Raw genomic sequence first — 14,167 nt, forward strand, 5'->3', positions numbered from 1 at the left:
ATCATGGTTTGGGGTTACATTCAGTATGGGGGAGTGCGAGAGATCTGCAGAGTGGATGGAAACATCAACAGCCTGAGAGATCAATCATTTGTGCTGCCCATTACATTACAAACCACAGAAGAGGGCAAATTCTCCAGCAGGAGAGCGCTCCTCATACTTTAGCCTCCACATCAAAGCTCCTGAAAGCAAAGAAGGTCAAGGTGCTCCAGGATTGGTCAGCCCAGTCACCAGGTATGAACATTATTGAGCATGTCTGGAGTAAGATGAAGGAAGAGGCATTGAAGATGAATCCAAAGAATCTTGATGAACTCTGGGAGTCCTGCAGGAACGCTTTGCCATTCCAAATGATTTGAGCAACCCAGGTTCATTCTGAAAACGTAGTCCCATGGACGTTTCTGGAGACCAGGAAATACATCCCGGGAGGTACATATTTTTTCATGTTTTGTTTTCTTGAATCAACCAGAGGCCGCTGTGTGCTCTTTTTCATATCTCAGATTTCTCTTTCGAGTGTCGTTCGCGGCCGCTGTTCTTGGGTAAACCCACCAGAGGGCGCTGTCGACTGACCATCTGTCTGACTGACTGGGCGGCCGACCAATCGATCGACCCACCCTCCTCCTTTACTAAACCCAACCAATTTTATCGATTGTCCTGCTCGCCAGCTTACTTCCCTAAACCCAACCGACAACTTACAAAAGCCGTCCAGAAAAAGAAAAGCCCTCGTCTGATTTTTACCACGTTTTCAGATTTCACCACATTCTCACCCTGTTATGAACTCGTTCATGTTGTTTTTTGGATTCTGTTTTCGTCTTACCTGATTTCTGGAACCGATCTTCCCCGGACTCAAACCTCGTCGCCGCAGTCAACTCCTATTTGCGTCTCAAGTCCGCCGACGTACACGACGAGCTAACTGGACAAACTGGTTGCGGCGGGAAAGCCCTCAACAGTCAGCTGGTAAGCGCGAAAAGAAACGCCGTCATACTGCCTCATATTGTTTGCTTAAAAAAGTGAAATGCAGCCATACGTACCTCCAACTACATACTTCGCTGTCTCCAGAAACGTCCACAGGATGCAGTCCTCCAAGCTCATGATGGAGTCAGACACAATATTCATTCTGTCTCCACTGCAGCAGGACTTTATATTCTACACTAGACATTATTTCTGTTCAGTGACTTTTGTCTAGGCAAAGTCAGACCTTACTGTCATAATGAAATCATTCAAAATCAAGACACGATCATATTTTATTTTGGTCAAATAAGCGTAATCTAGAGGCCTTTGCCTTTCATAAAAGACATATCTGACACCAAATGATCAACTAGAAGTTAGTGATGGGTCGTCCTTAAACGATTCGTTCATTTTAAACGAATCTTCAATATGACTCGGGAACTATGAGTCCTCTCAGGGAGTGATTCATTCATTCGCATGTGCGCTCATTTGTGCAGGTGGTATCGTTCATTTCAAGTCTTCTGAGTCGTTCATTGCGGAAAGGCAGAAGCCAATCATATGCGTTTAAAACTGGAAAAAGAATTGATTCGTTCATCTCTCGAGTCCTCTATCGGGTCTGAGTCATTCGTTCATCACGGGCCAATCATATGCGTTTAGAGCCGGAAAAAGAATTGATCCGTTCATCTCTCGAGTCCTCGGGTTTGAGACATTCTGTCACGTGATGAACGAACGACTCAAGAACCAGAAGGCTTGAAGGTGAACTAATTATTATGGCTCCCATCAGCTCAGACTGTGTACAATGGTTAGGAGTATATGTGACTGTGTAACGTGAATGAACCCCTGAGATTTGAAGACATGAAGAGGTGAGCTGAGCAAAGAGACAACAATACCTTTATAGACAAAAGAGGAGGTAAACATTGAATTATTATTGTCTCCTTCTTACAGTATTCTATTTATGACTTGTTTGTCGTGTGATCAACCTTTTGGGCTCGTTGTAGATGTAACAACAGGGGATGAAACAAACAACTAGGGTAAGATCCAAATGCAGGTTTATTTTTCGTCACGCAAGCAATGGTCAAAACAGGTGCAAACGGGTATGTGTAGGCAGTCCAGAATCGTAATCAGTAAACAGGCGAGAGGTCAGGAGGCAGGCAGGGAGAACAAGAATACAAGGCTAGGTAAAACACGGGGAAACAATACAAGGAATAACGCGTTGTAATATCATCAACAGATAAACAAGACTCTTATCGTTACAGTAAATGTGTTTGGAAGCAATTCGTAACATTTTAATAATATTTTGGCAAATTGAACCAAATGAACGAAATTACTCGAAAAAAGATTCGTTCATCTCGATGAACAAGACTCAAAGATCCGAGTCAGTAAAATGATCCAAACTTCCCATCACTAATAGAAGTCAAGGTATTATTTGAGGTTCCTAAAACTTTGATTTGTGACAAGATTTGTCAGGTAGTGTACGACAACAATCAAACAAATGTGTTTTTTTTTTGGAATTTGACATTTTACATTTTAAAGTCAATGTAATGGGTCAGCATTTATTATTTGCATTATTTTATTCCTATTTAACAACAATCAAACAAATGTTTTTGTCAGTCAAAATAGCAAACTCCCTGAAATAATGTGAATTTTAAGTAAATGTAGACGCATAACTGTGACTTCTCAGAGGTCGTACGGTTTGTTCCATCCATCTCTCAGTCAAATTTTACCCCCCCCCCCCCCCAATAATCATCCACGCCTAAAGCGAGAGGAATGCTGTCTGGAGAAAGTCTATCCTCCACAAAAAAAAAAAAAAAAAAAAGGAGAAATATTGTCTTTTAACAGCCACATGAAAAGCAGAGATGCTGTGAGCCACTTCAACACGACAGAACAGCCTGCGGGGGATTTAAACAGATCCAGAAACATCTCGGGCAGATGGGATGCTGTCACGTACGGCGCGCAAACTCACCGTTTATGTGGGAATTATAAGCAAATAGTTATTATTTTGACGAAATGGAGCAGTTTCCATTCTAACTAGGGCCGGGAACGTTAAAATATTGAGAAATCTATTAAAGATTAAATGTTGAGCACTTGCTACATCTGTCTCCAGCTAATTGAGTTGCTACCAAGAATGTTAGGACTCAGGAGAATAATTTGTCGGTGCAAAAACATCGAATGGTCCAATTTATTGCTTGCTGGAGGCTCTCGGAGTTCCAACAGGCTTTGATCAACCTTTTTAGGTCAGTATCACTTGAAATACGGAGAGGTCTCAGTAACCACAGAGAACATATTTCATCTTTTTCCTCTTTTAAAGAAAAGGGGGGAAGCGTTTTTTTTTTTTGTAGTCGTCTGGCAGCCTGCGAAGGAGATGCTAAATTCTTTATGGGGCAGGAAATGCAGGATAGAGCGAGGTGTTGTTTATTTGCCGGTAATCGGTTAAACATTTATGCTAGCGAATGCAATTATAAGTTTAGCTGCAACACTATCAGATTGTGTCCCCTGCTGCAGATCAGTCAATAGGCGTTTTCCACACCGCTCAAACAGAGCTCATGTTCATATCCGGAGAATTTTTGAAGTCAAAGCGAGGAAACATCAAACGCGAGGCGCTGACAGCTCGCGCGTCCGAGTCTTGTTTCTGACAGACAGACAAACCGCTGAGATGGATGGGAACAAACGCTGCTGCTTTATTTCTTGTTTTCTGCTTCTTCATGGGGGCTTTTGTTCATTTTCGATGTATTTCTATTCATATTTATATTTCATTTCGCTTTGCTTTTGCTACATCAAGTGCTTAAAATAACTATGATTTATGATGAATCAATATTATGAAGGTAATATTCCATTGACAATAACTGCTGTGTGCTCAAAAGAGCGAAAAGTCTGCTTTTGTTTAAAAAAAATGTACATGGTAAATCAATTAAATCATGAGAACATCATTTGTTTCACTCATGCCCACACTGAATCTGCACACGCAGAAATCCGCAGATTTTTATCCCATCATTGAGTCTATTTATTTACTCAAATTGTACATTCATATTTATTCAGTATTTAAAATAATTTCACTAATAATATTGACTAATATGGAAATGTTCATAAGATTTATTTACAATGAAGTTTGTAAAGTCATGTTCTCTGTCATTTACTAGATACATTATTTGTGAGACTTGCTTTGTTTTACCAAATAGGTGGCTGTAATTGGATTTGCATTGTAAACATAAAAGTTAAAAAGGTCTCATTTTTAAATTTAACGTATTACGTTTTTTAGTTACGATACTCTCGAAAGTTATTCCACATAAATCCCCGGATATTTTTTTTTTTTTTTACAAAACTCTGCACAGAAATAGCAAAAAATGTTCGCAGATTTTGTCTGGGCCTACATATGACTCAGTCGACGCAATCTCACGGCAATTCGTAACTTTTTGATGTAGTGGCTAATTCGTATGAATCCGTATGATCTGATTCGTACAATTTAGTACGATTTGCTTAACACCCAATGACGGTTGGGTTTAGGGGTGGGGTTGAGTGCCACGCCTGCTTTTTAAAATTGTACGTTTTCATACGACTGAACTCGACGAATTAGCCACTAAACTGACAAAACGTAAAATACTTTTAAAAAAATGCTGTGTTTTTTGTTTTCACAAGCTTTGGAGACGTAACAAAAATTCCGCCTTTAAATAATAATAGGTCACCTGTGGCTTTCGTCATGAGCTAAGGCTGTGTTCAAAATGACATCAATGTTTTCAAAGTGCACTGCGAAGGGAGCACAATTGTAAACATAAAGATCGCTAAAACTGAACTGCAAAAATACTTTGAAAGCAAATTACACCTAAGAGAGATGACTTTAATGCTTTTTTATTTTTAAATATTGCCAGGTTTAAATGTTAGAATGTTCTTAACAAATAGGGCATAGGGGGGATAACTGGGAATAGACCACAGCCAGGAACTATGCTTCTAACTACAGCTCCAGATGTGTAGTCGCAAGCATAGAAGTTTGCGAATGTTTGTTGGAACGATGGATTTGGGAAACGCCAAATCAACAAACTATGTTTGTAACGACACAACTTGTGGCCTTAGGGCCTACTCACACTATGCCATCCGTACCGTGCCCAGGCCCGTTTCCCGGATCGTTTGAGAAGTGTGAGTGCGCTGAATCGGGCTCAAGCACGGTTCACTTGGCCGGCCCTGGCCCGGTTGGAAGAGGTGTGCCTGAGCGCGGTTCACTTGGGCTTTGGCGCGGTACGTTTGTGTGTGAGTGCAAAACGCGCCAAAGCCCGAAACTGAAAGCGATACGTGACTTTTAAGGCACTGTTTCATATTGATTTATTAATCATTCTTACTGTTCAGTGAACGCAAACTGCCGTAGTTTGAACCCCTCACTGCACGACAGCTGCGCGCCTTCAGCAGACCTCCTCATTCCTGCAGCACGAGAGCTTTATGATTGTTTTTGAGCGCCAAAAGTGGCGGATTTGTTCGGGCGAAATATCTGACTGCATGTCACCGCATCTCTAAGGACTGTGTGGCTAAATATTTGTCTGCATGTCACTGCATAGCAAACGACTGAAACGATATAACTAGAGAAATCTCCACTGTGCTGCTGAGTGAGAGAGCGCTTCTCACTAAACAGCGCAGCATCGATGACGTAAGCATGCCGAGGCCCGTTTGTGGTGTGAGCGCGGGCCATCGGGGGAGACAGGAGGGGGGACAAGCGTGCTTTGGCCCGGTTCGAGGCAACTGTACATAGTGTGAGTACAGCCTTAGTTGGCTAACGATGGTTTTCGGAAATGCACCCCGGCCAGCTCATTTCCTCAGTCAGAATTTGTCCATTTAAATAATAAAAGTCTTCTTTTATTGGTTATTCTTTTTTTAAAGCCTTCTCCTTTTGGTTATTTTCACAATTTATGATGGCATACTGTCAAAAATGCCAAATTCTGGACTTTAGGGGTGAATTTGAATCCCTCCTGGCTACGGGCCTGTTATGGATGTTTATTAAAAACTCCGAACCCTTTGACCTTAAAAAATTCATACTTGGACCTTATATAAAAACACTGAGAACCCCTTGAACTAAATTCATCATTATTTTTACAGCGCTTTTACAATGTAGATTGTGTCTGAAACTTAAACCGTGTCAGTCCAGATTTCAGTTGAAGATCAGTTTAGTTCAGTTCAGTGTGGGTTCATTTTCACTGATGAAAGTCCAAACCCTGAAGAGCGAATCCATCGATGCCCAGCTCCAAAAATCCCAAAACCAAGCAAGCCAGTAGCGACAGTAGCGAGGAACAAAGCTTCACTAATTGATGAAAGTGAAGGAAAGAAACTTTGAGAGATAGTTGAGGATGACCACTTCTCTGCGGCCCAAACTCCTAGTCCAGAGCTGCCCTCGAACTTAAGCTTAAGCCTGGACAGAGACAAAGACAGTCAATTGTACTGGCATTCATTGATTTTCCTTCAGCTTAGTTTCTATTTCAGAGGCTGCCACAGTGAAATGAACCACCAACTATTTAACTATCTATTTAATTCACCCATAGCGCATATCTTTGGACTGCAGGGGACAGAAATGCTAACTGGCCTCGAACCAGGGACCTTCTTTCTGTGAGGCGACAGTGCCAGTATGCCACTAATGCAGTCTTTTCAATAAATGTAACTATTTTACGACACTTTTTAAACCCAAATGCCAGTTGTTTTATCAGTCGCATCTATAATAATGAAGTCCATTGTTCTCCACGCTGACCGCTCGCGATCAGTTTAACCTTGAAGACGCGTGGAGATGCCATTTTTCTCATTCATTATCACTCCAGACGATCCCTCAGGTCACAGGGCCGGAGATTTTAATTACAGGGCCGTAAAATGAAGAATTAAAGAGTGCATTTATAAAACGCTGAATGTGTGAAATGGAGTTTTTTGGACGGCGTTTTTCCGCTCTGGTCATTAGTTTTGTGAAAGTGAAGCCAGGTCATCTATCTGCAGATTCAGACGCGAACGCTACTATTATTCTGCTTTATGAGCTTGTCTGGAGGTACTACAGTGTAACGCACCGCGCCACACTTCACCTTAGTTGTAAAATCTGACTCGGGGTTTATATCCAGCCTGGGATGTAGATTACAGAGAGATTTAGTGTTATGATTGAAGGAGTAATCTGAGATGCGGCAGTCACAGAACGCAGAGAAGATGATAAAAACAAAAGTGATTCATTTACTGTCAGACAGACAGATGATAAGAAGGATAGATGGACAGACGGAAAGAAGGACAGACTGACAGAGAGAGAGAGAGAGAGACAGGCAAACAGACAGACAGATGAAGAAAAACAGAAAGACAGACAATCAGACAGACAAACAGGTAAAGAGATGGACAGACAGAAAGACTGAGAGAGACAGGCAAACAACACAAAGACTGACAGATGAACAGAGTCAGACAGGCAAACAGACAGACAGATGAACAGAGAAAGACAGACAGACAAAAAACAGACAGAAAAACTGATGGGTGATCAGACAGACAGAGGAACAGAGGCAGGCAGACAGACAGACAGGCGGAGAGATAGACAAGCAAAAAAAAGACAGAAAGACTAACAGGTGATCAGACAGACAGACAGACAGACAAAAAACAAAAGACAGACAGAAAAACAAATGATCAGACAGACGAACAGACAAAAAGACTTGCAGACAGAGACAGACAGACAAACAGACAGACAGAAAAACAGACAGACGAACATAGACAGACAGATGAACAGAGACAGACAAACGAACATAGACAGACAGATAGACAGACAAACAGAAAGACATAGACAGAAAAACAGACAGACAGGTGAACGGAGACAGATGGACAGACAGAAAGACAAACAGAGACAGACAAGTAAACAGACAGACTGACAAACAGATAAACAGAGACAGACAGGTAAACAGACAGACAGACAGAAAAACAGATGATCAGACAGACAATCAGATGAACAGACAGACAGACAGAAAGACTGGCAGACAGATAGACAGGTGAACTGTCAGAAAGACAGACAGGTGATCAGACAGACAGATGAACAGAGGCAGACAGACAGGCGGAGAGATAGACAAACAAATAAAAGACAGAAAGACTAACAGGTGATCAGACAAACAAACTGAGACAGACAGACAGACAAAAAACAAAACAAAAGACAGACATAAAAACACATGATCAGACAGACGAACAGACAAAAAGACTTGCAGACAGAGACAGACAGATAGGTAAACAGAGAGACAGACAAAAACAGAAAGACAGACAAACAGTCAGAAAAACAGACAGGCCTTCAGACAGACAGATGAACAGAGACAGACAGATGAACAGAGACAGACAGATAGACAGACAAGAAAGACAGACAGAAAAACAGAGACAGATGGACAGACAGAAAGACAGACAGGTGATCAGACAGACAGACAGACAGAAAAACAGATTATCAGACAGACAATCAGATGAACAGACAGACAGAAAGACTGGCAGACAGATAGACAGGTGAACAGTCAGAAAAACACAGACAAACAGAAAAACAAATGATCAGATAGACAGACAGACGAACAAACAGAAAGACTGGCAGACATAGACAGATAGACAGGTGAACAGACAGACAGACAAAAACAGAAAGACGGAAAAACAGACAGAGAGACAGTCAGAAAGACAGACAGGCGATCAGACAGACAGATGAACAGAGACAGACGGATAAACAGATGATCAGAGAGACAATCAGATGAACAAACAAACAGACAGACAGAAAGACTGGCAGACAGAGATAGATAGACAGGTGAATAGTCAGACAGACAAAGAACAAAGATGAACAGACAGACAGACAAAAAGAGAGACAGAAAAACAGACAGACGGGTGAACAGAGAAAGACAGACAGAAAGACAAAAAACACACTGAAAGACTGACAGGTGATCAGACAGACAAAAAAACAGATGATCAGACAGACAGAAAGAAAGACAGATGGACAGGTGAACAGACAGACAAAAAAACTAAGACGAACAGTCAGACAGACAGACAGACAGAAAAATAGACAGTTGACAGAAAAACAGAAAGGGAGACAGACAGATAATCAGACAGACAGGTGAACAGGCAGAAAGACAGGAGAGAGAGAGATAGACAGGTGAACAGAAAGACAGACAGGTGATTAGACAGACGGAAAGACAGGTGATCAGACAGACAAATGAACAGAGACAGACAAACAAAGACAGACAGAAAAAACAGGTGACCCGACAGACAGACAGACAAAAAAAACAGAAAGATGGATGGACACACAGACAGCCAAACAGAGACAGTCAGAAAGACAGACAGACAGACAGAAAAACAAACAGGCAATCAGACAGACAAGTGAACAGAGTCAGACAGACAGACAGAGAAAAAAGCACAGAAAGACTGACTGGTGATCAGACAGACAGATGAACATAGACAGACAGAAAAACAAGATCAGACAATCAGATGAACAGACAGACAGACTGGCAGAGAGTGAGACAGATAGACAGTCAAACATGTGCTAATTTACAGCAGATGGGCACTCAGCAGCTCATTTGCATTTAAAGAGACATGAACACAGTTTGTACTTTCAGTCAAACGTGGGCATTTACAGCGCGCTATAATACATGATCTGTGGTATTTTGATGTAAAACTTCACAGACATATGTTTGAATATATGTCATGACCCCTTGTTTTTGTTCATTTTGGTGACATTTCTGCCTCAAGCCAATTTATTTTGACCCTGAGCTGAACGGCAATGAAAAAAAAACACACTTAAAGGCACCGACCATGCAAAAATTAACCATCAGACATTATTTAATCACCCTCATGTTGCTCCAATCGTGCATAAAGTTCTTTCCTCCGTGGAACGCAAATGAAGATGCTTTGACAAATGTTCACGCTGCTCTTTTTGGTGTATTAATTAAAGTGGACAGGGATTGTAAAGCTTCAAAAACAACGACTAAACTGATCTGCAAAGAAAAAAATCAATAGTACCGCGTAGACACGCAGAGAGCTCCTCCACTCAATTATTTTGTAGTATGATAATTAACCAATTCACTATGCACGGGCAATTCTCAAAGGCGTCTTTGAACTAATTGTTCTCATTGACTCAATTAATTATTTGTTTGCCGATTTAATTATTTTCAGATCTGGAAAAATGGAAATGAAACAAGAGGCCAACGACGGCTGCCAGAAAATCAAAAACCCCAAAACAAGACCACCGCTACTGATGATGATGATGACGATGTGCTTTATCTGTCTAATCAGGCTAAACTGTTCGTGAATAGAAAAAAAATTCAATTGATTTTATGATAAATGAGACACAGTCAGTCCTTGGGTAGAAAACAAATAATAAGCAGTTTATTTAAGGTGCGCAATAATACTTTGACCTTATTTAATCTACATTAGTACACTCAATTAAGGTCAAATTGTAAAAAATAATCATTTTTAAATTGTTTATTAAATTAAATTTTAATTACTGTTGCTAGATCCGATAAATATGATATTTATATATAATAATAATAATTTATAATGTGTGATATGTTGTAGGCTACACTCTAAAAAACACAGGGTTAAAAACTACCCAAATTGGGTTGTTTTTAACCCTACTGCTGGGTAAATATGGGGTTAAATTAACCCAAGTAATTGGGTTATTATTATTTTTAACCCCATAAATGGGTTGTTTTTTTCTACCCAATAATTGGTTATTTATACTTAAATAATGGGTTAATTTGATCCAAAAATGCCTGTTATAGATGACCCAGCAATTGTGCTGTTTTGACTCGGCATCACTGAAGTACGGTGGGGGATGAGCAGCTTTGATTACAGGTGTACAAAGGTGCTAGTAAGAATTTTTTTTTAATTCAGAAAGGTCTAACTATGAGCATAAATCTCATTTTAATCATCTGTAAATGCAGGGAATCTGCGTTTATTCTACACTATTTTCATTGCATTTAAACAAATTAGTATATAATATGTGGTATCCCAGTCAGCCCCTGCTGCGAGTTGATTTGACCCAAAGAGCTTGAAACTACCCAAGACTCTGAAAATAACCCCCCAAAATTACCCAAATGACTCAACCCAAGATTTGGGTCGAAATAACAACCCCATGTTTTTTCCAGTGTATAAAACGTTTCTCTGAATTAAAAATTATGTGTTTGTCAAAGACAATTTTAGTGTTATTCTGTAAACGACTGAAACATTTCCTCCAACATTTAAGAGAAAAATGTTAGAGCGTCATTTATTTATTGCTCAAAGTGAAAAAAGTGTGCTGTGTATTCAGTTTTAGACAATAAAATACGATTTAGCTTTTGAAAAATATAATTTGTCAGAATAACTGTGATTTATGACTAATTAGATATTTGTAAGATCTGTGTTGACTCTAAAAAGAATTTTAAAAGATAAATTCAGTCCAGTATAGAGTATAATATGAATATCAACAATGTTTTGATTACTTTTTGTATGGTGAGCAAACAGTATCGTAATATTTATTGCAAAACTGCGTAGTCTGATTCAGTTTAAAGTTCACAAGATGTGTCTAAGCATTGAAACTCTTCATATTTGTCCTTTTCACCTGGCATAAAATGTCTCCTTTGGTCAATAATTTATAATGTGTGATGATGATAGCCTATATCAGGCTATATGGCATAAACAGTTCCTCTGGATTTACAATTTATAGTTATGTGTTAGTCAAAGACATATTTAGTGTTATTCTGTAATGACTGATAAAATTTCTTCCCAATTTAAAAGAAAAATGTTAGAGTCGCTTATTTATTGCTCAAAATGAAAAAAGTGCTGCATGTTTTCATTTACAGACAACAAAATATGTTTAACCTTCAGAAAAATATCATTATTTGTTGAGATAACTGCGATTTATGACCAATAAAAAGTTAGCAGGATCTGTGTTGACTCCAAAAAGACATATATATATATATATATATATATATATATATATATATATATATATATATATATATATATATATATATATATATATATATATATATATATAAACAATGTTTTGATTGTATGGTGAGCAATTAACATTGCGATATTTAATGCAAAACTGCGTAGTCTGATCCAGTTTAATATTCACAAGATGTAGAAACTCTTCATATCTGTCCTCTTTTCGTGGCATTAAATGTCTCCTTTGGCCAGTGTCCTTCCCTCCACTTGTACCTAACCAGTCGACACATTGAATTGTGACTCGCCCGTGGCATCAATCCAAGCACTCTCCACAAAAAGCTAATATTCCCCTGGTCGTGCCAGCCCGTGCGTACCGACCGTGGCCCCGTAACGACCGGCATATGGAAAACAAATTGCCGAGGCCGAGATCAGACATGTTTAAGCGTGTTTAAGGCCTCGTGGCAGCCGCTGCTTCCCACCCGACAACTCCCACTATTATTTATCATGCTGTTTTAAATGTTTTTCTCATTTGTTTCCACTAAATATTTCATCCTCGCTTAAATATTCATTTAACTGTTTCTGCTTTTGAATTTTTAAGCTTCTCCTTCTCCGCGCGCGCGCCTTTTTTCTTTCTTTCCCGGGCTCAGCAATCATAAATAATTATGCGCGCGCTCCTAGAAACAGACTGCATAAATCATGCACACATAAAGTCTTTTTTGTCTTTTCTCATTAAGACACGCACTTCAACCAGCCTAAATACTTCCCACTGCCCCACTTGTGGAAATTGCAAGCCGTTTCCCTCGCGCTTCATGCGGTCATCCTGAACGGTGCGTTGTTAGCGCGGCCATTTTAAACTCTCGCTAACTTGTAAACATTTAGGCAATTATCTTTTCGAAATCCAAAGCGCTGGCATTCTCGCCCTGAGTGGCTCTTTCATGCCAGCCGAAGCAGGGAAATATGTTTGCTTAATCGCTTCCTTGTTATGTCCTCATAAATTAAGAACTCACTTCATCTCTCCGCGCTCCACAAGAGGAAAACATCAAACATCTCGCGCCCAGACTCCGGCAAAAGAAAGTTTGCTTTTGAAACATTTTCACAACACCGAAAGAGAGAAAGGGATTCACTCTCACACCGGATGTCAAGCGAAGCAAATCCCCCTGAACACACTGTTTTCTCGAGCCTCTCCTGATCACACACACAGGTTTCCAAATGTTTGAGGAGAGGAGAGGTTATTTGTGAGAATGTTTTAACTCATTTACATACAAGCAAGTCAATATTTTACTCATTTTCTTGTTGCTGTTATGTGTTTCAGGCTACTCCTTTACATCCTTTAGGTGGGAAATGTTTTTTTTTCCCCAAGATATTGCTTAGAAAGAATATAGGCTACTGATTCCTCAAAAAATCCCTTTCAGAGAATGTGTTATTAAAACAGCCATTTTTAAAAAAGTTTTTAACATTTTAAAAGATTTACACATAGTAAATGTGCAACGAAAAGGTTTATCATGGAACTATTGATGCCCAAGAAGGAACCTTTTATTTTAATTTGTTTTAAATATTCGTTCATCTTATGTAGATGTTTACATCTCGAACGCTTTTTTTGTTGTTGTTGTAAACACTAAACCCAGAATTACTGAAACATGCTGAAATATGGTACATTCTTGTACCAAAAAAGGTACAAGCCCTTGTCACTGGGGCAGTATCTTTTTATGGGACAGAATTGTACCGTAAGACAAAGAAACAAAATTGTACCATTGCAGTTTGTACCATTAAGGTCTTGATTTGTAGCATTGGAAACCAAAATGTACCTTTGGTTTTAAAAACCTGCAGATATATTAATGTACCTTCATCAAATCTGATCCATGAAGGTACCACTACAGTGACATTTTGTACATTAACAGAGTCAAACGTGTTCCTTCAAGAACTATTTAAAGGCTTTTTGCTATATCCAAAATGGGTCAATTTATTTTTATTAAATATAAAACATCAAATTCATTTATTAAACACATTTATTAAACAATGTTTTAGTTTACAAAAAAGTTTACAATTAACAATAAAGAATAAAAATACTTCAACATAAATCAAAAGATCTATTTTAGTATTATGGAACTTCATAGGCAAGGCAAGTTTATTTATATAGCACATTTCACACACAGTGGCAATTCAAAGTGCTTTACATAAGTATAAGAAAAACGAAAACAAATAATAAAAATGATCAAAATAAAAGTAATTATTAATATTAAAAATAAAATAATAATAGTAATGAATGTTTGTGAGTTTCTTTAAACATATGCTTTTAAATGATGATTCATATTTTAATATGGAAATTATTCGTAAATCGCTTTGCCTTTCCAGTCATATT

The 14,167-nt window shown here is 39.0% G+C and overlaps 1 protein-coding gene across 3 annotated transcripts in view; it reads left to right on the plus strand.

Moving 5' to 3' along the window:
* Window positions 1-14,167, plus strand: part of LOC147830940 (uncharacterized) — a 211,534-nt gene that overhangs the window by 196,240 nt on the left and 1,127 nt on the right. The gene's annotated exons all lie outside the window — the stretch shown is intronic.

This window comes from Danio rerio, chromosome 25, assembly GCF_052040795.2.
Source record: "Danio rerio strain M-AB ecotype USA chromosome 25, GRCz13ab, whole genome shotgun sequence".
Taxonomy (NCBI): domain Eukaryota; kingdom Metazoa; phylum Chordata; class Actinopteri; order Cypriniformes; family Danionidae; genus Danio; species Danio rerio.